Source organism: Salvia hispanica, chromosome 4 (assembly GCF_029641045.1).
Source record: "Salvia hispanica isolate PSC_SH4W2 chromosome 4, Shi_PSC_v1, whole genome shotgun sequence".
In the NCBI taxonomy this organism is placed as follows: Eukaryota; Viridiplantae; Streptophyta; class Magnoliopsida; order Lamiales; family Lamiaceae; genus Salvia; species Salvia hispanica.
In genome coordinates, this window is record NC_142695.1 from 43,025,532 (window position 1) to 43,049,150 (window position 23,619).

General features: G+C 56.2%; 44 non-coding genes and 1 pseudogene across 44 annotated transcripts; all 45 read left to right on the forward strand.

The window, feature by feature from the left end:
* The first annotated feature begins 217 nt into the window (after window positions 1–217).
* LOC148929063 (5S ribosomal RNA) lies at window positions 218–336 on the forward strand. The gene has a single exon (XR_016129861.1). It is a non-coding gene; the product is annotated as a 5S ribosomal RNA (ribosomal RNA).
* Window positions 337–735: 399 nt separating this feature from the next.
* On the forward strand, window positions 736–854 carry LOC148929064 (5S ribosomal RNA). Its single transcript, XR_016129862.1, has one exon. It is a non-coding gene; the product is annotated as a 5S ribosomal RNA (ribosomal RNA).
* A 399-nt stretch (window positions 855–1,253) lies between these two features.
* LOC148929065 (5S ribosomal RNA) lies at window positions 1,254–1,372 on the forward strand. The gene has a single exon (XR_016129863.1). It is a non-coding gene; the product is annotated as a 5S ribosomal RNA (ribosomal RNA).
* Window positions 1,373–1,771: 399 nt separating this feature from the next.
* On the forward strand, window positions 1,772–1,890 carry LOC148929066 (5S ribosomal RNA). The gene has a single exon (XR_016129864.1). It is a non-coding gene; the product is annotated as a 5S ribosomal RNA (ribosomal RNA).
* Window positions 1,891–2,289: 399 nt separating this feature from the next.
* On the forward strand, window positions 2,290–2,408 carry LOC148929067 (5S ribosomal RNA). The gene has a single exon (XR_016129865.1). It is a non-coding gene; the product is annotated as a 5S ribosomal RNA (ribosomal RNA).
* Window positions 2,409–2,807: 399 nt separating this feature from the next.
* Window positions 2,808–2,926, forward strand: LOC148929068 (5S ribosomal RNA). The gene has a single exon (XR_016129866.1). It is a non-coding gene; the product is annotated as a 5S ribosomal RNA (ribosomal RNA).
* A 399-nt stretch (window positions 2,927–3,325) lies between these two features.
* On the forward strand, window positions 3,326–3,444 carry LOC148929069 (5S ribosomal RNA). The gene has a single exon (XR_016129867.1). It is a non-coding gene; the product is annotated as a 5S ribosomal RNA (ribosomal RNA).
* Window positions 3,445–3,843: 399 nt separating this feature from the next.
* LOC148929070 (5S ribosomal RNA) lies at window positions 3,844–3,962 on the forward strand. The gene has a single exon (XR_016129868.1). It is a non-coding gene; the product is annotated as a 5S ribosomal RNA (ribosomal RNA).
* A 399-nt stretch (window positions 3,963–4,361) lies between these two features.
* On the forward strand, window positions 4,362–4,480 carry LOC148929071 (5S ribosomal RNA). The gene has a single exon (XR_016129869.1). It is a non-coding gene; the product is annotated as a 5S ribosomal RNA (ribosomal RNA).
* Window positions 4,481–4,879: 399 nt separating this feature from the next.
* LOC148929072 (5S ribosomal RNA) lies at window positions 4,880–4,998 on the forward strand. Its single transcript, XR_016129870.1, has one exon. It is a non-coding gene; the product is annotated as a 5S ribosomal RNA (ribosomal RNA).
* A 399-nt stretch (window positions 4,999–5,397) lies between these two features.
* Window positions 5,398–5,516, forward strand: LOC148929073 (5S ribosomal RNA). The gene has a single exon (XR_016129871.1). It is a non-coding gene; the product is annotated as a 5S ribosomal RNA (ribosomal RNA).
* A 399-nt stretch (window positions 5,517–5,915) lies between these two features.
* On the forward strand, window positions 5,916–6,034 carry LOC148929074 (5S ribosomal RNA). Its single transcript, XR_016129872.1, has one exon. It is a non-coding gene; the product is annotated as a 5S ribosomal RNA (ribosomal RNA).
* A 399-nt stretch (window positions 6,035–6,433) lies between these two features.
* On the forward strand, window positions 6,434–6,552 carry LOC148929075 (5S ribosomal RNA). Its single transcript, XR_016129873.1, has one exon. It is a non-coding gene; the product is annotated as a 5S ribosomal RNA (ribosomal RNA).
* A 399-nt stretch (window positions 6,553–6,951) lies between these two features.
* On the forward strand, window positions 6,952–7,070 carry LOC148929076 (5S ribosomal RNA). The gene has a single exon (XR_016129874.1). It is a non-coding gene; the product is annotated as a 5S ribosomal RNA (ribosomal RNA).
* Window positions 7,071–7,469: 399 nt separating this feature from the next.
* Window positions 7,470–7,583, forward strand: LOC148929077 (5S ribosomal RNA; annotated as a pseudogene).
* A 400-nt stretch (window positions 7,584–7,983) lies between these two features.
* On the forward strand, window positions 7,984–8,102 carry LOC148929078 (5S ribosomal RNA). The gene has a single exon (XR_016129875.1). It is a non-coding gene; the product is annotated as a 5S ribosomal RNA (ribosomal RNA).
* Window positions 8,103–8,502: 400 nt separating this feature from the next.
* On the forward strand, window positions 8,503–8,621 carry LOC148929079 (5S ribosomal RNA). The gene has a single exon (XR_016129876.1). It is a non-coding gene; the product is annotated as a 5S ribosomal RNA (ribosomal RNA).
* Window positions 8,622–9,020: 399 nt separating this feature from the next.
* Window positions 9,021–9,139, forward strand: LOC148929080 (5S ribosomal RNA). The gene has a single exon (XR_016129877.1). It is a non-coding gene; the product is annotated as a 5S ribosomal RNA (ribosomal RNA).
* A 400-nt stretch (window positions 9,140–9,539) lies between these two features.
* Window positions 9,540–9,658, forward strand: LOC148929081 (5S ribosomal RNA). The gene has a single exon (XR_016129878.1). It is a non-coding gene; the product is annotated as a 5S ribosomal RNA (ribosomal RNA).
* Window positions 9,659–10,057: 399 nt separating this feature from the next.
* On the forward strand, window positions 10,058–10,176 carry LOC148929082 (5S ribosomal RNA). The gene has a single exon (XR_016129879.1). It is a non-coding gene; the product is annotated as a 5S ribosomal RNA (ribosomal RNA).
* A 399-nt stretch (window positions 10,177–10,575) lies between these two features.
* LOC148929083 (5S ribosomal RNA) lies at window positions 10,576–10,694 on the forward strand. Its single transcript, XR_016129880.1, has one exon. It is a non-coding gene; the product is annotated as a 5S ribosomal RNA (ribosomal RNA).
* Window positions 10,695–11,094: 400 nt separating this feature from the next.
* On the forward strand, window positions 11,095–11,213 carry LOC148929084 (5S ribosomal RNA). Its single transcript, XR_016129881.1, has one exon. It is a non-coding gene; the product is annotated as a 5S ribosomal RNA (ribosomal RNA).
* Window positions 11,214–11,613: 400 nt separating this feature from the next.
* On the forward strand, window positions 11,614–11,732 carry LOC148929085 (5S ribosomal RNA). The gene has a single exon (XR_016129882.1). It is a non-coding gene; the product is annotated as a 5S ribosomal RNA (ribosomal RNA).
* A 399-nt stretch (window positions 11,733–12,131) lies between these two features.
* LOC148929086 (5S ribosomal RNA) lies at window positions 12,132–12,250 on the forward strand. Its single transcript, XR_016129883.1, has one exon. It is a non-coding gene; the product is annotated as a 5S ribosomal RNA (ribosomal RNA).
* Window positions 12,251–12,649: 399 nt separating this feature from the next.
* LOC148929087 (5S ribosomal RNA) lies at window positions 12,650–12,768 on the forward strand. Its single transcript, XR_016129884.1, has one exon. It is a non-coding gene; the product is annotated as a 5S ribosomal RNA (ribosomal RNA).
* A 399-nt stretch (window positions 12,769–13,167) lies between these two features.
* LOC148929088 (5S ribosomal RNA) lies at window positions 13,168–13,286 on the forward strand. The gene has a single exon (XR_016129885.1). It is a non-coding gene; the product is annotated as a 5S ribosomal RNA (ribosomal RNA).
* Window positions 13,287–13,685: 399 nt separating this feature from the next.
* LOC148929089 (5S ribosomal RNA) lies at window positions 13,686–13,804 on the forward strand. The gene has a single exon (XR_016129886.1). It is a non-coding gene; the product is annotated as a 5S ribosomal RNA (ribosomal RNA).
* Window positions 13,805–14,203: 399 nt separating this feature from the next.
* On the forward strand, window positions 14,204–14,322 carry LOC148929090 (5S ribosomal RNA). The gene has a single exon (XR_016129887.1). It is a non-coding gene; the product is annotated as a 5S ribosomal RNA (ribosomal RNA).
* A 399-nt stretch (window positions 14,323–14,721) lies between these two features.
* LOC148929091 (5S ribosomal RNA) lies at window positions 14,722–14,840 on the forward strand. Its single transcript, XR_016129888.1, has one exon. It is a non-coding gene; the product is annotated as a 5S ribosomal RNA (ribosomal RNA).
* Window positions 14,841–15,239: 399 nt separating this feature from the next.
* Window positions 15,240–15,358, forward strand: LOC148929092 (5S ribosomal RNA). The gene has a single exon (XR_016129889.1). It is a non-coding gene; the product is annotated as a 5S ribosomal RNA (ribosomal RNA).
* A 399-nt stretch (window positions 15,359–15,757) lies between these two features.
* On the forward strand, window positions 15,758–15,876 carry LOC148929093 (5S ribosomal RNA). Its single transcript, XR_016129890.1, has one exon. It is a non-coding gene; the product is annotated as a 5S ribosomal RNA (ribosomal RNA).
* A 399-nt stretch (window positions 15,877–16,275) lies between these two features.
* Window positions 16,276–16,394, forward strand: LOC148929094 (5S ribosomal RNA). The gene has a single exon (XR_016129891.1). It is a non-coding gene; the product is annotated as a 5S ribosomal RNA (ribosomal RNA).
* A 399-nt stretch (window positions 16,395–16,793) lies between these two features.
* On the forward strand, window positions 16,794–16,912 carry LOC148929095 (5S ribosomal RNA). The gene has a single exon (XR_016129892.1). It is a non-coding gene; the product is annotated as a 5S ribosomal RNA (ribosomal RNA).
* A 399-nt stretch (window positions 16,913–17,311) lies between these two features.
* On the forward strand, window positions 17,312–17,430 carry LOC148929096 (5S ribosomal RNA). The gene has a single exon (XR_016129893.1). It is a non-coding gene; the product is annotated as a 5S ribosomal RNA (ribosomal RNA).
* Window positions 17,431–17,829: 399 nt separating this feature from the next.
* Window positions 17,830–17,948, forward strand: LOC148929097 (5S ribosomal RNA). The gene has a single exon (XR_016129894.1). It is a non-coding gene; the product is annotated as a 5S ribosomal RNA (ribosomal RNA).
* Window positions 17,949–18,347: 399 nt separating this feature from the next.
* LOC148929098 (5S ribosomal RNA) lies at window positions 18,348–18,466 on the forward strand. Its single transcript, XR_016129895.1, has one exon. It is a non-coding gene; the product is annotated as a 5S ribosomal RNA (ribosomal RNA).
* A 399-nt stretch (window positions 18,467–18,865) lies between these two features.
* Window positions 18,866–18,984, forward strand: LOC148929099 (5S ribosomal RNA). Its single transcript, XR_016129896.1, has one exon. It is a non-coding gene; the product is annotated as a 5S ribosomal RNA (ribosomal RNA).
* Window positions 18,985–19,383: 399 nt separating this feature from the next.
* Window positions 19,384–19,504, forward strand: LOC148929100 (5S ribosomal RNA). Its single transcript, XR_016130114.1, has one exon. It is a non-coding gene; the product is annotated as a 5S ribosomal RNA (ribosomal RNA).
* A 399-nt stretch (window positions 19,505–19,903) lies between these two features.
* Window positions 19,904–20,022, forward strand: LOC148929101 (5S ribosomal RNA). The gene has a single exon (XR_016129897.1). It is a non-coding gene; the product is annotated as a 5S ribosomal RNA (ribosomal RNA).
* Window positions 20,023–20,421: 399 nt separating this feature from the next.
* On the forward strand, window positions 20,422–20,540 carry LOC148929102 (5S ribosomal RNA). The gene has a single exon (XR_016129898.1). It is a non-coding gene; the product is annotated as a 5S ribosomal RNA (ribosomal RNA).
* A 399-nt stretch (window positions 20,541–20,939) lies between these two features.
* Window positions 20,940–21,058, forward strand: LOC148929103 (5S ribosomal RNA). Its single transcript, XR_016129899.1, has one exon. It is a non-coding gene; the product is annotated as a 5S ribosomal RNA (ribosomal RNA).
* Window positions 21,059–21,457: 399 nt separating this feature from the next.
* Window positions 21,458–21,576, forward strand: LOC148929104 (5S ribosomal RNA). The gene has a single exon (XR_016129900.1). It is a non-coding gene; the product is annotated as a 5S ribosomal RNA (ribosomal RNA).
* A 399-nt stretch (window positions 21,577–21,975) lies between these two features.
* Window positions 21,976–22,094, forward strand: LOC148929105 (5S ribosomal RNA). The gene has a single exon (XR_016129901.1). It is a non-coding gene; the product is annotated as a 5S ribosomal RNA (ribosomal RNA).
* A 399-nt stretch (window positions 22,095–22,493) lies between these two features.
* On the forward strand, window positions 22,494–22,612 carry LOC148929106 (5S ribosomal RNA). The gene has a single exon (XR_016129902.1). It is a non-coding gene; the product is annotated as a 5S ribosomal RNA (ribosomal RNA).
* A 399-nt stretch (window positions 22,613–23,011) lies between these two features.
* Window positions 23,012–23,130, forward strand: LOC148929107 (5S ribosomal RNA). Its single transcript, XR_016129903.1, has one exon. It is a non-coding gene; the product is annotated as a 5S ribosomal RNA (ribosomal RNA).
* Window positions 23,131–23,619: the final 489 nt, after the last annotated feature.

Genomic DNA, 23,619 nt, shown 5'->3' on the forward strand with positions numbered 1-23,619 from the left:
GCCGAAATGGCTCGAAACGGCCTCTTTTTGCTTCCCGGAGTAGCCACGGGCTGTACCCGTAGCTCAGCACGTGGGGCTCGGCGAGAGCTTCGCGGTGATATGCTGTGGGTCCCGTAACTCCTTCCGGATCAAAAGTTATGCCCGTCTGAAGGGTGGGGGACCAGAACCTGCGCACGGGAGCGTACGCTATGAAAGAATAAAGTGCGGGGCTATTGACGGGTGCGATCATACCAGCACTAATGCACCGGATCCCATCAGAACTCCGAAGTTAAGCGTGCTTGGGCGAGAGTAGTACTAGGATGGGTGACCCCCTGGGAAGTCCTCGTGTTGCACCCCTTTTTGCGAGTGCGTTCATTTTTTTTTTCTATTTCCGTTCAGTTGGTCTTGCTGCGGCCCGAAACTCGACTAGCGGTTGGCGGGCGCGAGGACAAAAAGGTACGGCAATCCCCACGAGCCCGTGACGAGCGGGTCCCACAACCTTAAACGTGCCGAAAAACAGTAGCCGCGAACTAAAAGTGGCCGAAATGGCTCGAAACGGCCTCTTTTTGCTTCCCGGAGTAGCCACGGGCTGTACCCGTAGCTCAGCACGTGGGGCTCGGCGAGAGCTTCGCGGTGATATGCTGTGGGTCCCGTAACTCCTTCCGGATCAAAAGTTATGCCCGTCTGAAGGGTGGGGGACCAGAACCTGCGCACGGGAGCGTACGCTATGAAAGAATAAAGTGCGGGGCTATTGACGGGTGCGATCATACCAGCACTAATGCACCGGATCCCATCAGAACTCCGAAGTTAAGCGTGCTTGGGCGAGAGTAGTACTAGGATGGGTGACCCCCTGGGAAGTCCTCGTGTTGCACCCCTTTTTGCGAGTGCGTTCATTTTTTTTTTCTATTTCCGTTCAGTTGGTCCTGCTGCGGCCCGAAACTCGACTAGCGGTTGGCGGGCGCGAGGACAAAAAGGTACGGCAATCCCCACGAGCCCGTGACGAGCGGGTCCCACAACCTTAAACGTGCCGAAAAACAGTAGCCGCGAACTAAAAGTGGCCGAAATGGCTCGAAACGGCCTCTTTTTGCTTCCCGGAGTAGCCACGGGCTGTACCCGTAGCTCAGCACGTGGGGCTCGGCGAGAGCTTCGCGGTGATATGCTGTGGGTCCCGTAACTCCTTCCGGATCAAAAGTTATGCCCGTCTGAAGGGTGGGGGACCAGAACCTGCGCACGGGAGCGTACGCTATGAAAGAATAAAGTGCGGGGCTATTGACGGGTGCGATCATACCAGCACTAATGCACCGGATCCCATCAGAACTCCGAAGTTAAGCGTGCTTGGGCGAGAGTAGTACTAGGATGGGTGACCCCCTGGGAAGTCCTCGTGTTGCACCCCTTTTTGCGAGTGCGTTCATTTTTTTTTTCTATTTCCGTTCAGTTGGTCTTGCTGCGGCCCGAAACTCGACTAGCGGTTGGCGGGCGCGAGGACAAAAAGGTACGGCAATCCCCACGAGCCCGTGACGAGCGGGTCCCACAACCTTAAACGTGCCGAAAAACAGTAGCCGCGAACTAAAAGTGGCCGAAATGGCTCGAAACGGCCTCTTTTTGCTTCCCGGAGTAGCCACGGGCTGTACCCGTAGCTCAGCACGTGGGGCTCGGCGAGAGCTTCGCGGTGATATGCTGTGCGTCCCGTAACTCCTTCCGGATCAAAAGTTATGCCCGTCTGAAGGGTGGGGGACCAGAACCTGCGCACGGGAGCGTACGCTATGAAAGAATAAAGTGCGGGGCTATTGACGGGTGCGATCATACCAGCACTAATGCACCGGATCCCATCAGAACTCCGAAGTTAAGCGTGCTTGGGCGAGAGTAGTACTAGGATGGGTGACCCCCTGGGAAGTCCTCGTGTTGCACCCCTTTTTGCGAGTGCGTTCATTTTTTTTTTCTATTTCCGTTCAGTTGGTCCTGCTGCGGCCCGAAACTCGACTAGCGGTTGGCGGGCGCGAGGACAAAAAGGTACGGCAATCCCCACGAGCCCGTGACGAGCGGGTCCCACAACCTTAAACGTGCCGAAAAACAGTAGCCGCGAACTAAAAGTGGCCGAAATGGCTCGAAACGGCCTCTTTTTGCTTCCCGGAGTAGCCACGGGCTGTACCCGTAGCTCAGCACGTGGGGCTCGGCGAGAGCTTCGCGGTGATATGCTGTGCGTCCCGTAACTCCTTCCGGATCAAAAGTTATGCCCGTCTGAAGGGTGGGGGACCAGAACCTGCGCACGGGAGCGTACGCTATGAAAGAATAAAGTGCGGGGCTATTGACGGGTGCGATCATACCAGCACTAATGCACCGGATCCCATCAGAACTCCGAAGTTAAGCGTGCTTGGGCGAGAGTAGTACTAGGATGGGTGACCCCCTGGGAAGTCCTCGTGTTGCACCCCTTTTTGCGAGTGCGTTCATTTTTTTTTTCTATTTCCGTTCAGTTGGTCTTGCTGCGGCCCGAAACTCGACTAGCGGTTGGCGGGCGCGAGGACAAAAAGGTACGGCAATCCCCACGAGCCCGTGACGAGCGGGTCCCACAACCTTAAACGTGCCGAAAAACAGTAGCCGCGAACTAAAAGTGGCCGAAATGGCTCGAAACGGCCTCTTTTTGCTTCCCGGAGTAGCCACGGGCTGTACCCGTAGCTCAGCACGTGGGGCTCGGCGAGAGCTTCGCGGTGATATGCTGTGCGTCCCGTAACTCCTTCCGGATCAAAAGTTATGCCCGTCTGAAGGGTGGGGGACCAGAACCTGCGCACGGGAGCGTACGCTATGAAAGAATAAAGTGCGGGGCTATTGACGGGTGCGATCATACCAGCACTAATGCACCGGATCCCATCAGAACTCCGAAGTTAAGCGTGCTTGGGCGAGAGTAGTACTAGGATGGGTGACCCCCTGGGAAGTCCTCGTGTTGCACCCCTTTTTGCGAGTGCGTTCATTTTTTTTTTCTATTTCCGTTCAGTTGGTCCTGCTGCGGCCCGAAACTCGACTAGCGGTTGGCGGGCGCGAGGACAAAAAGGTACGGCAATCCCCACGAGCCCGTGACGAGCGGGTCCCACAACCTTAAACGTGCCGAAAAACAGTAGCCGCGAACTAAAAGTGGCCGAAATGGCTCGAAACGGCCTCTTTTTGCTTCCCGGAGTAGCCACGGGCTGTACCCGTAGCTCAGCACGTGGGGCTCGGCGAGAGCTTCGCGGTGATATGCTGTGGGTCCCGTAACTCCTTCCGGATCAAAAGTTATGCCCGTCTGAAGGGTGGGGGACCAGAACCTGCGCACGGGAGCGTACGCTATGAAAGAATAAAGTGCGGGGCTATTGACGGGTGCGATCATACCAGCACTAATGCACCGGATCCCATCAGAACTCCGAAGTTAAGCGTGCTTGGGCGAGAGTAGTACTAGGATGGGTGACCCCCTGGGAAGTCCTCGTGTTGCACCCCTTTTTGCGAGTGCGTTCATTTTTTTTTTCTATTTCCGTTCAGTTGGTCCTGCTGCGGCCCGAAACTCGACTAGCGGTTGGCGGGCGCGAGGACAAAAAGGTACGGCAATCCCCACGAGCCCGTGACGAGCGGGTCCCACAACCTTAAACGTGCCGAAAAACAGTAGCCGCGAACTAAAAGTGGCCGAAATGGCTCGAAACGGCCTCTTTTTGCTTCCCGGAGTAGCCACGGGCTGTACCCGTAGCTCAGCACGTGGGGCTCGGCGAGAGCTTCGCGGTGATATGCTGTGGGTCCCGTAACTCCTTCCGGATCAAAAGTTATGCCCGTCTGAAGGGTGGGGGACCAGAACCTGCGCACGGGAGCGTACGCTATGAAAGAATAAAGTGCGGGGCTATTGACGGGTGCGATCATACCAGCACTAATGCACCGGATCCCATCAGAACTCCGAAGTTAAGCGTGCTTGGGCGAGAGTAGTACTAGGATGGGTGACCCCCTGGGAAGTCCTCGTGTTGCACCCCTTTTTGCGAGTGCGTTCATTTTTTTTTTCTATTTCCGTTCAGTTGGTCCTGCTGCGGCCCGAAACTCGACTAGCGGTTGGCGGGCGCGAGGACAAAAAGGTACGGCAATCCCCACGAGCCCGTGACGAGCGGGTCCCACAACCTTAAACGTGCCGAAAAACAGTAGCCGCGAACTAAAAGTGGCCGAAATGGCTCGAAACGGCCTCTTTTTGCTTCCCGGAGTAGCCACGGGCTGTACCCGTAGCTCAGCACGTGGGGCTCGGCGAGAGCTTCGCGGTGATATGCTGTGGGTCCCGTAACTCCTTCCGGATCAAAAGTTATGCCCGTCTGAAGGGTGGGGGACCAGAACCTGCGCACGGGAGCGTACGCTATGAAAGAATAAAGTGCGGGGCTATTGACGGGTGCGATCATACCAGCACTAATGCACCGGATCCCATCAGAACTCCGAAGTTAAGCGTGCTTGGGCGAGAGTAGTACTAGGATGGGTGACCCCCTGGGAAGTCCTCGTGTTGCACCCCTTTTTGCGAGTGCGTTCATTTTTTTTTTCTATTTCCGTTCAGTTGGTCTTGCTGCGGCCCGAAACTCGACTAGCGGTTGGCGGGCGCGAGGACAAAAAGGTACGGCAATCCCCACGAGCCCGTGACGAGCGGGTCCCACAACCTTAAACGTGCCGAAAAACAGTAGCCGCGAACTAAAAGTGGCCGAAATGGCTCGAAACGGCCTCTTTTTGCTTCCCGGAGTAGCCACGGGCTGTACCCGTAGCTCAGCACGTGGGGCTCGGCGAGAGCTTCGCGGTGATATGCTGTGCGTCCCGTAACTCCTTCCGGATCAAAAGTTATGCCCGTCTGAAGGGTGGGGGACCAGAACCTGCGCACGGGAGCGTACGCTATGAAAGAATAAAGTGCGGGGCTATTGACGGGTGCGATCATACCAGCACTAATGCACCGGATCCCATCAGAACTCCGAAGTTAAGCGTGCTTGGGCGAGAGTAGTACTAGGATGGGTGACCCCCTGGGAAGTCCTCGTGTTGCACCCCTTTTTGCGAGTGCGTTCATTTTTTTTTTCTATTTCCGTTCAGTTGGTCTTGCTGCGGCCCGAAACTCGACTAGCGGTTGGCGGGCGCGAGGACAAAAAGTTACGGCAATCCCCACGAGCCCGTGACGAGCGGGTCCCACAACCTTAAACGTGCCGAAAAACAGTAGCCGCGAACTAAAAGTGGCCGAAATGGCTCGAAACGGCCTCTTTTTGCTTCCCGGAGTAGCCACGGGCTGTACCCGTAGCTCAGCACGTGGGGCTCGGCGAGAGCTTCGCGGTGATATGCTGTGGGTCCCGTAACTCCTTCCGGATCAAAAGTTATGCCCGTCTGAAGGGTGGGGGACCAGAACCTGCGCACGGGAGCGTACGCTATGAAAGAATAAAGTGCGGGGCTATTGACGGGTGCGATCATACCAGCACTAATGCACCGGATCCCATCAGAACTCCGAAGTTAAGCGTGCTTGGGCGAGAGTAGTACTAGGATGGGTGACCCCCTGGGAAGTCCTCGTGTTGCACCCCTTTTTGCGAGTGCGTTCATTTTTTTTTTCTATTTCCGTTCAGTTGGTCTTGCTGCGGCCCGAAACTCGACTAGCGGTTGGCGGGCGCGAGGACAAAAAGGTACGGCAATCCCCACGAGCCCGTGACGAGCGGGTCCCACAACCTTAAACGTGCCGAAAAACAGTAGCCGCGAACTAAAAGTGGCCGAAATGGCTCGAAACGGCCTCTTTTTGCTTCCCGGAGTAGCCACGGGCTGTACCCGTAGCTCAGCACGTGGGGCTCGGCGAGAGCTTCGCGGTGATATGCTGTGGGTCCCGTAACTCCTTCCGGATCAAAAGTTATGCCCGTCTGAAGGGTGGGGGACCAGAACCTGCGCACGGGAGCGTACGCTATGAAAGAATAAAGTGCGGGGCTATTGACGGGTGCGATCATACCAGCACTAATGCACCGGATCCCATCAGAACTCCGAAGTTAAGCGTGCTTGGGCGAGAGTAGTACTAGGATGGGTGACCCCCTGGGAAGTCCTCGTGTTGCACCCCTTTTTGCGAGTGCGTTCATTTTTTTTTTCTATTTCCGTTCAGTTGGTCTTGCTGCGGCCCGAAACTCGACTAGCGGTTGGCGGGCGCGAGGACAAAAAGGTACGGCAATCCCCACGAGCCCGTGACGAGCGGGTCCCACAACCTTAAACGTGCCGAAAAACAGTAGCCGCGAACTAAAAGTGGCCGAAATGGCTCGAAACGGCCTCTTTTTGCTTCCCGGAGTAGCCACGGGCTGTACCCGTAGCTCAGCACGTGGGGCTCGGCGAGAGCTTCGCGGTGATATGCTGTGCGTCCCGTAACTCCTTCCGGATCAAAAGTTATGCCCGTCTGAAGGGTGGGGGACCAGAACCTGCGCACGGGAGCGTACGCTATGAAAGAATAAAGTGCGGGGCTATTGACGGGTGCGATCATACCAGCACTAATGCACCGGATCCCATCAGAACTCCGAAGTTAAGCGTGCTTGGGCGAGAGTAGTACTAGGATGGGTGACCCCCTGGGAAGTCCTCGTGTTGCACCCCTTTTTGCGAGTGCGTTCATTTTTTTTTTCTATTTCCGTTCAGTTGGTCTTGCTGCGGCCCGAAACTCGACTAGCGGTTGGCGGGCGCGAGGACAAAAAGGTACGGCAATCCCCACGAGCCCGTGACGAGCGGGTCCCACAACCTTAAACGTGCCGAAAAACAGTAGCCGCGAACTAAAAGTGGCCGAAATGGCTCGAAACGGCCTCTTTTTGCTTCCCGGAGTAGCCACGGGCTGTACCCGTAGCTCAGCACGTGGGGCTCGGCGAGAGCTTCGCGGTGATATGCTGTGGGTCCCGTAACTCCTTCCGGATCAAAAGTTATGCCCGTCTGAAGGGTGGGGGACCAGAACCTGCGCACGGGAGCGTACGCTATGAAAGAATAAAGTGCGGGGCTATTGACGGGTGCGATCATACCAGCACTAATGCACCGGATCCCATCAGAACTCCGAAGTTAAGCGTGCTTGGGCGAGAGTAGTACTAGGATGGGTGACCCCCTGGGAAGTCCTCGTGTTGCACCCCTTTTTGCGAGTGCGTTCATTTTTTTTTTCTATTTCCGTTCAGTTGGTCTTGCTGCGGCCCGAAACTCGACTAGCGGTTGGCGGGCGCGAGGACAAAAAGGTACGGCAATCCCCACGAGCCCGTGACGAGCGGGTCCCACAACCTTAAACGTGCCGAAAAACAGTAGCCGCGAACTAAAAGTGGCCGAAATGGCTCGAAACGGCCTCTTTTTGCTTCCCGGAGTAGCCACGGGCTGTACCCGTAGCTCAGCACGTGGGGCTCGGCGAGAGCTTCGCGGTGATATGCTGTGGGTCCCGTAACTCCTTCCGGATCAAAAGTTATGCCCGTCTGAAGGGTGGGGGACCAGAACCTGCGCACGGGAGCGTACGCTATGAAAGAATAAAGTGCGGGGCTATTGACGGGTGCGATCAGCACTAATGCACCGGATCCCATCAGAACTCCGAAGTTAAGCGTGCTTGGGCGAGAGTAGTACTAGGATGGGTGACCCCCTGGGAAGTCCTCGTGTTGCACCCCTTTTTGCGAGTGCGTTCATTTTTTTTTTCTATTTCCGTTCAGTTGGTCTTGCTGCGGCCCGAAACTCGACTAGCGGTTGGCGGGCGCGAGGACAAAAAGGTACGGCAATCCCCACGAGCCCGTGACGAGCGGGTCCCACAACCTTAAACGTGCCGAAAAAACAGTAGCCGCGAACTAAAAGTGGCCGAAATGGCTCGAAACGGCCTCTTTTTGCTTCCCGGAGTAGCCACGGGCTGTACCCGTAGCTCAGCACGTGGGGCTCGGCGAGAGCTTCGCGGTGATATGCTGTGGGTCCCGTAACTCCTTCCGGATCAAAAGTTATGCCCGTCTGAAGGGTGGGGGACCAGAACCTGCGCACGGGAGCGTACGCTATGAAAGAATAAAGTGCGGGGCTATTGACGGGTGCGATCATACCAGCACTAATGCACCGGATCCCATCAGAACTCCGAAGTTAAGCGTGCTTGGGCGAGAGTAGTACTAGGATGGGTGACCCCCTGGGAAGTCCTCGTGTTGCACCCCTTTTTGCGAGTGCGTTCATTTTTTTTTTCTATTTCCGTTCAGTTGGTCTTGCTGCGGCCCGAAACTCGACTAGCGGTTGGCGGGCGCGAGGACAAAAAGGTACGGCAATCCCCACGAGCCCGTGACGAGCGGGTCCCACAACCTTAAACGTGCCGAAAAAACAGTAGCCGCGAACTAAAAGTGGCCGAAATGGCTCGAAACGGCCTCTTTTTGCTTCCCGGAGTAGCCACGGGCTGTACCCGTAGCTCAGCACGTGGGGCTCGGCGAGAGCTTCGCGGTGATATGCTGTGGGTCCCGTAACTCCTTCCGGATCAAAAGTTATGCCCGTCTGAAGGGTGGGGGACCAGAACCTGCGCACGGGAGCGTACGCTATGAAAGAATAAAGTGCGGGGCTATTGACGGGTGCGATCATACCAGCACTAATGCACCGGATCCCATCAGAACTCCGAAGTTAAGCGTGCTTGGGCGAGAGTAGTACTAGGATGGGTGACCCCCTGGGAAGTCCTCGTGTTGCACCCCTTTTTGCGAGTGCGTTCATTTTTTTTTTCTATTTCCGTTCAGTTGGTCTTGCTGCGGCCCGAAACTCGACTAGCGGTTGGCGGGCGCGAGGACAAAAAGGTACGGCAATCCCCACGAGCCCGTGACGAGCGGGTCCCACAACCTTAAACGTGCCGAAAAACAGTAGCCGCGAACTAAAAGTGGCCGAAATGGCTCGAAACGGCCTCTTTTTGCTTCCCGGAGTAGCCACGGGCTGTACCCGTAGCTCAGCACGTGGGGCTCGGCGAGAGCTTCGCGGTGATATGCTGTGGGTCCCGTAACTCCTTCCGGATCAAAAGTTATGCCCGTCTGAAGGGTGGGGGACCAGAACCTGCGCACGGGAGCGTACGCTATGAAAGAATAAAGTGCGGGGCTATTGACGGGTGCGATCATACCAGCACTAATGCACCGGATCCCATCAGAACTCCGAAGTTAAGCGTGCTTGGGCGAGAGTAGTACTAGGATGGGTGACCCCCTGGGAAGTCCTCGTGTTGCACCCCTTTTTGCGAGTGCGTTCATTTTTTTTTTCTATTTCCGTTCAGTTGGTCTTGCTGCGGCCCGAAACTCGACTAGCGGTTGGCGGGCGCGAGGACAAAAAGGTACGGCAATCCCCACGAGCCCGTGACGAGCGGGTCCCACAACCTTAAACGTGCCGAAAAAACAGTAGCCGCGAACTAAAAGTGGCCGAAATGGCTCGAAACGGCCTCTTTTTGCTTCCCGGAGTAGCCACGGGCTGTACCCGTAGCTCAGCACGTGGGGCTCGGCGAGAGCTTCGCGGTGATATGCTGTGGGTCCCGTAACTCCTTCCGGATCAAAAGTTATGCCCGTCTGAAGGGTGGGGGACCAGAACCTGCGCACGGGAGCGTACGCTATGAAAGAATAAAGTGCGGGGCTATTGACGGGTGCGATCATACCAGCACTAATGCACCGGATCCCATCAGAACTCCGAAGTTAAGCGTGCTTGGGCGAGAGTAGTACTAGGATGGGTGACCCCCTGGGAAGTCCTCGTGTTGCACCCCTTTTTGCGAGTGCGTTCATTTTTTTTTTCTATTTCCGTTCAGTTGGTCTTGCTGCGGCCCGAAACTCGACTAGCGGTTGGCGGGCGCGAGGACAAAAAGGTACGGCAATCCCCACGAGCCCGTGACGAGCGGGTCCCACAACCTTAAACGTGCCGAAAAACAGTAGCCGCGAACTAAAAGTGGCCGAAATGGCTCGAAACGGCCTCTTTTTGCTTCCCGGAGTAGCCACGGGCTGTACCCGTAGCTCAGCACGTGGGGCTCGGCGAGAGCTTCGCGGTGATATGCTGTGGGTCCCGTAACTCCTTCCGGATCAAAAGTTATGCCCGTCTGAAGGGTGGGGGACCAGAACCTGCGCACGGGAGCGTACGCTATGAAAGAATAAAGTGCGGGGCTATTGACGGGTGCGATCATACCAGCACTAATGCACCGGATCCCATCAGAACTCCGAAGTTAAGCGTGCTTGGGCGAGAGTAGTACTAGGATGGGTGACCCCCTGGGAAGTCCTCGTGTTGCACCCCTTTTTGCGAGTGCGTTCATTTTTTTTTTCTATTTCCGTTCAGTTGGTCTTGCTGCGGCCCGAAACTCGACTAGCGGTTGGCGGGCGCGAGGACAAAAAGGTACGGCAATCCCCACGAGCCCGTGACGAGCGGGTCCCACAACCTTAAACGTGCCGAAAAACAGTAGCCGCGAACTAAAAGTGGCCGAAATGGCTCGAAACGGCCTCTTTTTGCTTCCCGGAGTAGCCACGGGCTGTACCCGTAGCTCAGCACGTGGGGCTCGGCGAGAGCTTCGCGGTGATATGCTGTGGGTCCCGTAACTCCTTCCGGATCAAAAGTTATGCCCGTCTGAAGGGTGGGGGACCAGAACCTGCGCACGGGAGCGTACGCTATGAAAGAATAAAGTGCGGGGCTATTGACGGGTGCGATCATACCAGCACTAATGCACCGGATCCCATCAGAACTCCGAAGTTAAGCGTGCTTGGGCGAGAGTAGTACTAGGATGGGTGACCCCCTGGGAAGTCCTCGTGTTGCACCCCTTTTTGCGAGTGCGTTCATTTTTTTTTTCTATTTCCGTTCAGTTGGTCTTGCTGCGGCCCGAAACTCGACTAGCGGTTGGCGGGCGCGAGGACAAAAAGGTACGGCAATCCCCACGAGCCCGTGACGAGCGGGTCCCACAACCTTAAACGTGCCGAAAAAACAGTAGCCGCGAACTAAAAGTGGCCGAAATGGCTCGAAACGGCCTCTTTTTGCTTCCCGGAGTAGCCACGGGCTGTACCCGTAGCTCAGCACGTGGGGCTCGGCGAGAGCTTCGCGGTGATATGCTGTGGGTCCCGTAACTCCTTCCGGATCAAAAGTTATGCCCGTCTGAAGGGTGGGGGACCAGAACCTGCGCACGGGAGCGTACGCTATGAAAGAATAAAGTGCGGGGCTATTGACGGGTGCGATCATACCAGCACTAATGCACCGGATCCCATCAGAACTCCGAAGTTAAGCGTGCTTGGGCGAGAGTAGTACTAGGATGGGTGACCCCCTGGGAAGTCCTCGTGTTGCACCCCTTTTTGCGAGTGCGTTCATTTTTTTTTTCTATTTCCGTTCAGTTGGTCTTGCTGCGGCCCGAAACTCGACTAGCGGTTGGCGGGCGCGAGGACAAAAAGGTACGGCAATCCCCACGAGCCCGTGACGAGCGGGTCCCACAACCTTAAACGTGCCGAAAAAACAGTAGCCGCGAACTAAAAGTGGCCGAAATGGCTCGAAACGGCCTCTTTTTGCTTCCCGGAGTAGCCACGGGCTGTACCCGTAGCTCAGCACGTGGGGCTCGGCGAGAGCTTCGCGGTGATATGCTGTGGGTCCCGTAACTCCTTCCGGATCAAAAGTTATGCCCGTCTGAAGGGTGGGGGACCAGAACCTGCGCACGGGAGCGTACGCTATGAAAGAATAAAGTGCGGGGCTATTGACGGGTGCGATCATACCAGCACTAATGCACCGGATCCCATCAGAACTCCGAAGTTAAGCGTGCTTGGGCGAGAGTAGTACTAGGATGGGTGACCCCCTGGGAAGTCCTCGTGTTGCACCCCTTTTTGCGAGTGCGTTCATTTTTTTTTTCTATTTCCGTTCAGTTGGTCTTGCTGCGGCCCGAAACTCGACTAGCGGTTGGCGGGCGCGAGGACAAAAAGGTACGGCAATCCCCACGAGCCCGTGACGAGCGGGTCCCACAACCTTAAACGTGCCGAAAAACAGTAGCCGCGAACTAAAAGTGGCCGAAATGGCTCGAAACGGCCTCTTTTTGCTTCCCGGAGTAGCCACGGGCTGTACCCGTAGCTCAGCACGTGGGGCTCGGCGAGAGCTTCGCGGTGATATGCTGTGGGTCCCGTAACTCCTTCCGGATCAAAAGTTATGCCCGTCTGAAGGGTGGGGGACCAGAACCTGCGCACGGGAGCGTACGCTATGAAAGAATAAAGTGCGGGGCTATTGACGGGTGCGATCATACCAGCACTAATGCACCGGATCCCATCAGAACTCCGAAGTTAAGCGTGCTTGGGCGAGAGTAGTACTAGGATGGGTGACCCCCTGGGAAGTCCTCGTGTTGCACCCCTTTTTGCGAGTGCGTTCATTTTTTTTTTCTATTTCCGTTCAGTTGGTCTTGCTGCGGCCCGAAACTCGACTAGCGGTTGGCGGGCGCGAGGACAAAAAGGTACGGCAATCCCCACGAGCCCGTGACGAGCGGGTCCCACAACCTTAAACGTGCCGAAAAACAGTAGCCGCGAACTAAAAGTGGCCGAAATGGCTCGAAACGGCCTCTTTTTGCTTCCCGGAGTAGCCACGGGCTGTACCCGTAGCTCAGCACGTGGGGCTCGGCGAGAGCTTCGCGGTGATATGCTGTGGGTCCCGTAACTCCTTCCGGATCAAAAGTTATGCCCGTCTGAAGGGTGGGGGACCAGAACCTGCGCACGGGAGCGTACGCTATGAAAGAATAAAGTGCGGGGCTATTGACGGGTGCGATCATACCAGCACTAATGCACCGGATCCCATCAGAACTCCGAAGTTAAGCGTGCTTGGGCGAGAGTAGTACTAGGATGGGTGACCCCCTGGGAAGTCCTCGTGTTGCACCCCTTTTTGCGAGTGCGTTCATTTTTTTTTTCTATTTCCGTTCAGTTGGTCTTGCTGCGGCCCGAAACTCGACTAGCGGTTGGCGGGCGCGAGGACAAAAAGGTACGGCAATCCCCACGAGCCCGTGACGAGCGGGTCCCACAACCTTAAACGTGCCGAAAAACAGTAGCCGCGAACTAAAAGTGGCCGAAATGGCTCGAAACGGCCTCTTTTTGCTTCCCGGAGTAGCCACGGGCTGTACCCGTAGCTCAGCACGTGGGGCTCGGCGAGAGCTTCGCGGTGATATGCTGTGGGTCCCGTAACTCCTTCCGGATCAAAAGTTATGCCCGTCTGAAGGGTGGGGGACCAGAACCTGCGCACGGGAGCGTACGCTATGAAAGAATAAAGTGCGGGGCTATTGACGGGTGCGATCATACCAGCACTAATGCACCGGATCCCATCAGAACTCCGAAGTTAAGCGTGCTTGGGCGAGAGTAGTACTAGGATGGGTGACCCCCTGGGAAGTCCTCGTGTTGCACCCCTTTTTGCGAGTGCGTTCATTTTTTTTTTCTATTTCCGTTCAGTTGGTCTTGCTGCGGCCCGAAACTCGACTAGCGGTTGGCGGGCGCGAGGACAAAAAGGTACGGCAATCCCCACGAGCCCGTGACGAGCGGGTCCCACAACCTTAAACGTGCCGAAAAACAGTAGCCGCGAACTAAAAGTGGCCGAAATGGCTCGAAACGGCCTCTTTTTGCTTCCCGGAGTAGCCACGGGCTGTACCCGTAGCTCAGCACGTGGGGCTCGGCGAGAGCTTCGCGGTGATATGCTGTGGGTCCCGTAACTCCTTCCGGATCAAAAGTTATGCCCGTCTGAAGGGTGGGGGACCAGAACCTGCGCACGGGAGCGTACGCTATGAAAGAATAAAGTGCGGGGCTATTGACGGGTGCGATCATACCAGCACTAATGCACCGGATCCCATCAGAACTCCGAAGTTAAGCGTGCTTGGGCGAGAGTAGTACTAGGATGGGTGACCCCCTGGGAAGTCCTCGTGTTGCACCCCTTTTTGCGAGTGCGTTCATTTTTTTTTTCTATTTCCGTTCAGTTGGTCTTGCTGCGGCCCGAAACTCGACTAGCGGTTGGCGGGCGCGAGGACAAAAAGGTACGGCAATCCCCACGAGCCCGTGACGAGCGGGTCCCACAACCTTAAACGTGCCGAAAAACAGTAGCCGCGAACTAAAAGTGGCCGAAATGGCTCGAAACGGCCTCTTTTTGCTTCCCGGAGTAGCCACGGGCTGTACCCGTAGCTCAGCACGTGGGGCTCGGCGAGAGCTTCGCGGTGATATGCTGTGGGTCCCGTAACTCCTTCCGGATCAAAAGTTATGCCCGTCTGAAGGGTGGGGGACCAGAACCTGCGCACGGGAGCGTACGCTATGAAAGAATAAAGTGCGGGGCTATTGACGGGTGCGATCATACCAGCACTAATGCACCGGATCCCATCAGAACTCCGAAGTTAAGCGTGCTTGGGCGAGAGTAGTACTAGGATGGGTGACCCCCTGGGAAGTCCTCGTGTTGCACCCCTTTTTGCGAGTGCGTTCATTTTTTTTTTCTATTTCCGTTCAGTTGGTCTTGCTGCGGCCCGAAACTCGACTAGCGGTTGGCGGGCGCGAGGACAAAAAGGTACGGCAATCCCCACGAGCCCGTGACGAGCGGGTCCCACAACCTTAAACGTGCCGAAAAACAGTAGCCGCGAACTAAAAGTGGCCGAAATGGCTCGAAACGGCCTCTTTTTGCTTCCCGGAGTAGCCACGGGCTGTACCCGTAGCTCAGCACGTGGGGCTCGGCGAGAGCTTCGCGGTGATATGCTGTGGGTCCCGTAACTCCTTCCGGATCAAAAGTTATGCCCGTCTGAAGGGTGGGGGACCAGAACCTGCGCACGGGAGCGTACGCTATGAAAGAATAAAGTGCGGGGCTATTGACGGGTGCGATCATACCAGCACTAATGCACCGGATCCCATCAGAACTCCGAAGTTAAGCGTGCTTGGGCGAGAGTAGTACTAGGATGGGTGACCCCCTGGGAAGTCCTCGTGTTGCACCCCTTTTTGCGAGTGCGTTCATTTTTTTTTTCTATTTCCGTTCAGTTGGTCTTGCTGCGGCCCGAAACTCGACTAGCGGTTGGCGGGCGCGAGGACAAAAAGGTACGGCAATCCCCACGAGCCCGTGACGAGCGGGTCCCACAACCTTAAACGTGCCGAAAAACAGTAGCCGCGAACTAAAAGTGGCCGAAATGGCTCGAAACGGCCTCTTTTTGCTTCCCGGAGTAGCCACGGGCTGTACCCGTAGCTCAGCACGTGGGGCTCGGCGAGAGCTTCGCGGTGATATGCTGTGGGTCCCGTAACTCCTTCCGGATCAAAAGTTATGCCCGTCTGAAGGGTGGGGGACCAGAACCTGCGCACGGGAGCGTACGCTATGAAAGAATAAAGTGCGGGGCTATTGACGGGTGCGATCATACCAGCACTAATGCACCGGATCCCATCAGAACTCCGAAGTTAAGCGTGCTTGGGCGAGAGTAGTACTAGGATGGGTGACCCCCTGGGAAGTCCTCGTGTTGCACCCCTTTTTGCGAGTGCGTTCATTTTTTTTTTCTATTTCCGTTCAGTTGGTCTTGCTGCGGCCCGAAACTCGACTAGCGGTTGGCGGGCGCGAGGACAAAAAGGTACGGCAATCCCCACGAGCCCGTGACGAGCGGGTCCCACAACCTTAAACGTGCCGAAAAACAGTAGCCGCGAACTAAAAGTGGCCGAAATGGCTCGAAACGGCCTCTTTTTGCTTCCCGGAGTAGCCACGGGCTGTACCCGTAGCTCAGCACGTGGGGCTCGGCGAGAGCTTCGCGGTGATATGCTGTGGGTCCCGTAACTCCTTCCGGATCAAAAGTTATGCCCGTCTGAAGGGTGGGGGACCAGAACCTGCGCACGGGAGCGTACGCTATGAAAGAATAAAGTGCGGGGCTATTGACGGGTGCGATCATACCAGCACTAATGCACCGGATCCCATCAGAACTCCGAAGTTAAGCGTGCTTGGGCGAGAGTAGTACTAGGATGGGTGACCCCCTGGGAAGTCCTCGTGTTGCACCCCTTTTTGCGAGTGCGTTCATTTTTTTTTTCTATTTCCGTTCAGTTGGTCTTGCTGCGGCCCGAAACTCGACTAGCGGTTGGCGGGCGCGAGGACAAAAAGGTACGGCAATCCCCACGAGCCCGTGACGAGCGGGTCCCACAACCTTAAACGTGCCGAAAAACAGTAGCCGCGAACTAAAAGTGGCCGAAATGGCTCGAAACGGCCTCTTTTTGCTTCCCGGAGTAGCCACGGGCTGTACCCGTAGCTCAGCACGTGGGGCTCGGCGAGAGCTTCGCGGTGATATGCTGTGGGTCCCGTAACTCCTTCCGGATCAAAAGTTATGCCCGTCTGAAGGGTGGGGGACCAGAACCTGCGCACGGGAGCGTACGCTATGAAAGAATAAAGTGCGGGGCTATTGACGGGTGCGATCATACCAGCACTAATGCACCGGATCCCATCAGAACTCCGAAGTTAAGCGTGCTTGGGCGAGAGTAGTACTAGGATGGGTGACCCCCTGGGAAGTCCTCGTGTTGCACCCCTTTTTGCGAGTGCGTTCATTTTTTTTTTCTATTTCCGTTCAGTTGGTCTTGCTGCGGCCCGAAACTCGACTAGCGGTTGGCGGGCGCGAGGACAAAAAGGTACGGCAATCCCCACGAGCCCGTGACGAGCGGGTCCCACAACCTTAAACGTGCCGAAAAACAGTAGCCGCGAACTAAAAGTGGCCGAAATGGCTCGAAACGGCCTCTTTTTGCTTCCCGGAGTAGCCACGGGCTGTACCCGTAGCTCAGCACGTGGGGCTCGGCGAGAGCTTCGCGGTGATATGCTGTGGGTCCCGTAACTCCTTCCGGATCAAAAGTTATGCCCGTCTGAAGGGTGGGGGACCAGAACCTGCGCACGGGAGCGTACGCTATGAAAGAATAAAGTGCGGGGCTATTGACGGGTGCGATCATACCAGCACTAATGCACCGGATCCCATCAGAACTCCGAAGTTAAGCGTGCTTGGGCGAGAGTAGTACTAGGATGGGTGACCCCCTGGGAAGTCCTCGTGTTGCACCCCTTTTTGCGAGTGCGTTCATTTTTTTTTTCTATTTCCGTTCAGTTGGTCTTGCTGCGGCCCGAAACTCGACTAGCGGTTGGCGGGCGCGAGGACAAAAAGGTACGGCAATCCCCACGAGCCCGTGACGAGCGGGTCCCACAACCTTAAACGTGCCGAAAAACAGTAGCCGCGAACTAAAAGTGGCCGAAATGGCTCGAAACGGCCTCTTTTTGCTTCCCGGAGTAGCCACGGGCTGTACCCGTAGCTCAGCACGTGGGGCTCGGCGAGAGCTTCGCGGTGATATGCTGTGGGTCCCGTAACTCCTTCCGGATCAAAAGTTATGCCCGTCTGAAGGGTGGGGGACCAGAACCTGCGCACGGGAGCGTACGCTATGAAAGAATAAAGTGCGGGGCTATTGACGGGTGCGATCATACCAGCACTAATGCACCGGATCCCATCAGAACTCCGAAGTTAAGCGTGCTTGGGCGAGAGTAGTACTAGGATGGGTGACCCCCTGGGAAGTCCTCGTGTTGCACCCCTTTTTGCGAGTGCGTTCATTTTTTTTTTCTATTTCCGTTCAGTTGGTCTTGCTGCGGCCCGAAACTCGACTAGCGGTTGGCGGGCGCGAGGACAAAAAGGTACGGCAATCCCCACGAGCCCGTGACGAGCGGGTCCCACAACCTTAAACGTGCCGAAAAACAGTAGCCGCGAACTAAAAGTGGCCGAAATGGCTCGAAACGGCCTCTTTTTGCTTCCCGGAGTAGCCACGGGCTGTACCCGTAGCTCAGCACGTGGGGCTCGGCGAGAGCTTCGCGGTGATATGCTGTGGGTCCCGTAACTCCTTCCGGATCAAAAGTTATGCCCGTCTGAAGGGTGGGGGACCAGAACCTGCGCACGGGAGCGTACGCTATGAAAGAATAAAGTGCGGGGCTATTGACGGGTGCGATCATACCAGCACTAATGCACCGGATCCCATCAGAACTCCGAAGTTAAGCGTGCTTGGGCGAGAGTAGTACTAGGATGGGTGACCCCCTGGGAAGTCCTCGTGTTGCACCCCTTTTTGCGAGTGCGTTCATTTTTTTTTTCTATTTCCGTTCAGTTGGTCTTGCTGCGGCCCGAAACTCGACTAGCGGTTGGCGGGCGCGAGGACAAAAAGGTACGGCAATCCCCACGAGCCCGTGACGAGCGGGTCCCACAACCTTAAACGTGCCGAAAAACAGTAGCCGCGAACTAAAAGTGGCCGAAATGGCTCGAAACGGCCTCTTTTTGCTTCCCGGAGTAGCCACGGGCTGTACCCGTAGCTCAGCACGTGGGGCTCGGCGAGAGCTTCGCGGTGATATGCTGTGGGTCCCGTAACTCCTTCCGGATCAAAAGTTATGCCCGTCTGAAGGGTGGGGGACCAGAACCTGCGCACGGGAGCGTACGCTATGAAAGAATAAAGTGCGGGGCTATTGACGGGTGCGATCATACCAGCACTAATGCACCGGATCCCATCAGAACTCCGAAGTTAAGCGTGCTTGGGCGAGAGTAGTACTAGGATGGGTGACCCCCTGGGAAGTCCTCGTGTTGCACCCCTTTTTGCGAGTGCGTTCATTTTTTTTTTCTATTTCCGTTCAGTTGGTCTTGCTGCGGCCCGAAACTCGACTAGCGGTTGGCGGGCGCGAGGACAAAAAGGTACGGCAATCCCCACGAGCCCGTGACGAGCGGGTCCCACAACCTTAAACGTGCCGAAAAACAGTAGCCGCGAACTAAAAGTGGCCGAAATGGCTCGAAACGGCCTCTTTTTGCTTCCCGGAGTAGCCACGGGCTGTACCCGTAGCTCAGCACGTGGGGCTCGGCGAGAGCTTCGCGGTGATATGCTGTGGGTCCCGTAACTCCTTCCGGATCAAAAGTTATGCCCGTCTGAAGGGTGGGGGACCAGAACCTGCGCACGGGAGCGTACGCTATGAAAGAATAAAGTGCGGGGCTATTGACGGGTGCGATCATACCAGCACTAATGCACCGGATCCCATCAGAACTCCGAAGTTAAGCGTGCTTGGGCGAGAGTAGTACTAGGATGGGTGACCCCCTGGGAAGTCCTCGTGTTGCACCCCTTTTTGCGAGTGCGTTCATTTTTTTTTTCTATTTCCGTTCAGTTGGTCTTGCTGCGGCCCGAAACTCGACTAGCGGTTGGCGGGCGCGAGGACAAAAAGGTACGGCAATCCCCACGAGCCCGTGACGAGCGGGTCCCACAACCTTAAACGTGCCGAAAAACAGTAGCCGCGAACTAAAAGTGGCCGAAATGGCTCGAAACGGCCTCTTTTTGCTTCCCGGAGTAGCCACGGGCTGTACCCGTAGCTCAGCACGTGGGGCTCGGCGAGAGCTTCGCGGTGATATGCTGTGGGTCCCGTAACTCCTTCCGGATCAAAAGTTATGCCCGTCTGAAGGGTGGGGGACCAGAACCTGCGCACGGGAGCGTACGCTATGAAAGAATAAAGTGCGGGGCTATTGACGGGTGCGATCATACCAGCACTAATGCACCGGATCCCATCAGAACTCCGAAGTTAAGCGTGCTTGGGCGAGAGAGTAGTACTAGGATGGGTGACCCCCTGGGAAGTCCTCGTGTTGCACCCCTTTTTGCGAGTGCGTTCATTTTTTTTTTCTATTTCCGTTCAGTTGGTCTTGCTGCGGCCCGAAACTCGACTAGCGGTTGGCGGGCGCGAGGACAAAAAGGTACGGCAATCCCCACGAGCCCGTGACGAGCGGGTCCCACAACCTTAAACGTGCCGAAAAACAGTAGCCGCGAACTAAAAGTGGCCGAAATGGCTCGAAACGGCCTCTTTTTGCTTCCCGGAGTAGCCACGGGCTGTACCCGTAGCTCAGCACGTGGGGCTCGGCGAGAGCTTCGCGGTGATATGCTGTGGGTCCCGTAACTCCTTCCGGATCAAAAGTTATGCCCGTCTGAAGGGTGGGGGACCAGAACCTGCGCACGGGAGCGTACGCTATGAAAGAATAAAGTGCGGGGCTATTGACGGGTGCGATCATACCAGCACTAATGCACCGGATCCCATCAGAACTCCGAAGTTAAGCGTGCTTGGGCGAGAGTAGTACTAGGATGGGTGACCCCCTGGGAAGTCCTCGTGTTGCACCCCTTTTTGCGAGTGCGTTCATTTTTTTTTTCTATTTCCGTTCAGTTGGTCTTGCTGCGGCCCGAAACTCGACTAGCGGTTGGCGGGCGCGAGGACAAAAAGGTACGGCAATCCCCACGAGCCCGTGACGAGCGGGTCCCACAACCTTAAACGTGCCGAAAAACAGTAGCCGCGAACTAAAAGTGGCCGAAATGGCTCGAAACGGCCTCTTTTTGCTTCCCGGAGTAGCCACGGGCTGTACCCGTAGCTCAGCACGTGGGGCTCGGCGAGAGCTTCGCGGTGATATGCTGTGGGTCCCGTAACTCCTTCCGGATCAAAAGTTATGCCCGTCTGAAGGGTGGGGGACCAGAACCTGCGCACGGGAGCGTACGCTATGAAAGAATAAAGTGCGGGGCTATTGACGGGTGCGATCATACCAGCACTAATGCACCGGATCCCATCAGAACTCCGAAGTTAAGCGTGCTTGGGCGAGAGTAGTACTAGGATGGGTGACCCCCTGGGAAGTCCTCGTGTTGCACCCCTTTTTGCGAGTGCGTTCATTTTTTTTTTCTATTTCCGTTCAGTTGGTCTTGCTGCGGCCCGAAACTCGACTAGCGGTTGGCGGGCGCGAGGACAAAAAGGTACGGCAATCCCCACGAGCCCGTGACGAGCGGGTCCCACAACCTTAAACGTGCCGAAAAACAGTAGCCGCGAACTAAAAGTGGCCGAAATGGCTCGAAACGGCCTCTTTTTGCTTCCCGGAGTAGCCACGGGCTGTACCCGTAGCTCAGCACGTGGGGCTCGGCGAGAGCTTCGCGGTGATATGCTGTGGGTCCCGTAACTCCTTCCGGATCAAAAGTTATGCCCGTCTGAAGGGTGGGGGACCAGAACCTGCGCACGGGAGCGTACGCTATGAAAGAATAAAGTGCGGGGCTATTGACGGGTGCGATCATACCAGCACTAATGCACCGGATCCCATCAGAACTCCGAAGTTAAGCGTGCTTGGGCGAGAGTAGTACTAGGATGGGTGACCCCCTGGGAAGTCCTCGTGTTGCACCCCTTTTTGCGAGTGCGTTCATTTTTTTTTTCTATTTCCGTTCAGTTGGTCTTGCTGCGGCCCGAAACTCGACTAGCGGTTGGCGGGCGCGAGGACAAAAAGGTACGGCAATCCCCACGAGCCCGTGACGAGCGGGTCCCACAACCTTAAACGTGCCGAAAAACAGTAGCCGCGAACTAAAAGTGGCCGAAATGGCTCGAAACGGCCTCTTTTTGCTTCCCGGAGTAGCCACGGGCTGTACCCGTAGCTCAGCACGTGGGGCTCGGCGAGAGCTTCGCGGTGATATGCTGTGGGTCCCGTAACTCCTTCCGGATCAAAAGTTATGCCCGTCTGAAGGGTGGGGGACCAGAACCTGCGCACGGGAGCGTACGCTATGAAAGAATAAAGTGCGGGGCTATTGACGGGTGCGATCATACCAGCACTAATGCACCGGATCCCATCAGAACTCCGAAGTTAAGCGTGCTTGGGCGAGAGTAGTACTAGGATGGGTGACCCCCTGGGAAGTCCTCGTGTTGCACCCCTTTTTGCGAGTGCGTTCATTTTTTTTTTCTATTTCCGTTCAGTTGGTCTTGCTGCGGCCCGAAACTCGACTAGCGGTTGGCGGGCGCGAGGACAAAAAGGTACGGCAATCCCCACGAGCCCGTGACGAGCGGGTCCCACAACCTTAAACGTGCCGAAAAACAGTAGCCGCGAACTAAAAGTGGCCGAAATGGCTCGAAACGGCCTCTTTTTGCTTCCCGGAGTAGCCACGGGCTGTACCCGTAGCTCAGCACGTGGGGCTCGGCGAGAGCTTCGCGGTGATATGCTGTGGGTCCCGTAACTCCTTCCGGATCAAAAGTTATGCCCGTCTGAAGGGTGGGGGACCAGAACCTGCGCACGGGAGCGTACGCTATGAAAGAATAAAGTGCGGGGCTATTGACGGGTGCGATCATACCAGCACTAATGCACCGGATCCCATCAGAACTCCGAAGTTAAGCGTGCTTGGGCGAGAGTAGTACTAGGATGGGTGACCCCCTGGGAAGTCCTCGTGTTGCACCCCTTTTTGCGAGTGCGTTCATTTTTTTTTTCTATTTCCGTTCAGTTGGTCTTGCTGCGGCCCGAAACTCGACTAGCGGTTGGCGGGCGCGAGGACAAAAAGGTACGGCAATCCCCACGAGCCCGTGACGAGCGGGTCCCACAACCTTAAACGTGCCGAAAAACAGTAGCCGCGAACTAAAAGTGGCCGAAATGGCTCGAAACGGCCTCTTTTTGCTTCCCGGAGTAGCCACGGGCTGTACCCGTAGCTCAGCACGTGGGGCTCGGCGAGAGCTTCGCGGTGATATGCTGTGGGTCCCGTAACTCCTTCCGGATCAAAAGTTATGCCCGTCTGAAGGGTGGGGGACCAGAACCTGCGCACGGGAGCGTACGCTATGAAAGAATAAAGTGCGGGGCTATTGACGGGTGCGATCATACCAGCACTAATGCACCGGATCCCATCAGAACTCCGAAGTTAAGCGTGCTTGGGCGAGAGTAGTACTAGGATGGGTGACCCCCTGGGAAGTCCTCGTGTTGCACCCCTTTTTGCGAGTGCGTTCATTTTTTTTTTCTATTTCCGTTCAGTTGGTCTTGCTGCGGCCCGAAACTCGACTAGCGGTTGGCGGGCGCGAGGACAAAAAGGTACGGCAATCCCCACGAGCCCGTGACGAGCGGGTCCCACAACCTTAAACGTGCCGAAAAACAGTAGCCGCGAACTAAAAGTGGCCGAAATGGCTCGAAACGGCCTCTTTTTGCTTCCCGGAGTAGCCACGGGCTGTACCCGTAGCTCAGCACGTGGGGCTCGGCGAGAGCTTCGCGGTGATATGCTGTGGGTCCCGTAACTCCTTCCGGATCAAAAGTTATGCCCGTCTGAAGGGTGGGGGACCAGAACCTGCGCACGGGAGCGTACGCTATGAAAGAATAAAGTGCGGGGCTATTGACGGGTGCGATCATACCAGCACTAATGCACCGGATCCCATCAGAACTCCGAAGTTAAGCGTGCTTGGGCGAGAGTAGTACTAGGATGGGTGACCCCCTGGGAAGTCCTCGTGTTGCACCCCTTTTTGCGAGTGCGTTCATTTTTTTTTTCTATTTCCGTTCAGTTGGTCTTGCTGCGGCCCGAAACTCGACTAGCGGTTGGCGGGCGCGAGGACAAAAAGGTACGGCAATCCCCACGAGCCCGTGACGAGCGGGTCCCACAACCTTAAACGTGCCGAAAAACAGTAGCCGCGAACTAAAAGTGGCCGAAATGGCTCGAAACGGCCTCTTTTTGCTTCCCGGAGTAGCCACGGGCTGTACCCGTAGCTCAGCACGTGGGGCTCGGCGAGAGCTTCGCGGTGATATGCTGTGGGTCCCGTAACTCCTTCCGGATCAAAAGTTATGCCCGTCTGAAGGGTGGGGGACCAGAACCTGCGCACGGGAGCGTACGCTATGAAAGAATAAAGTGCGGGGCTATTGACGGGTGCGATCATACCAGCACTAATGCACCGGATCCCATCAGAACTCCGAAGTTAAGCGTGCTTGGGCGAGAGTAGTACTAGGATGGGTGA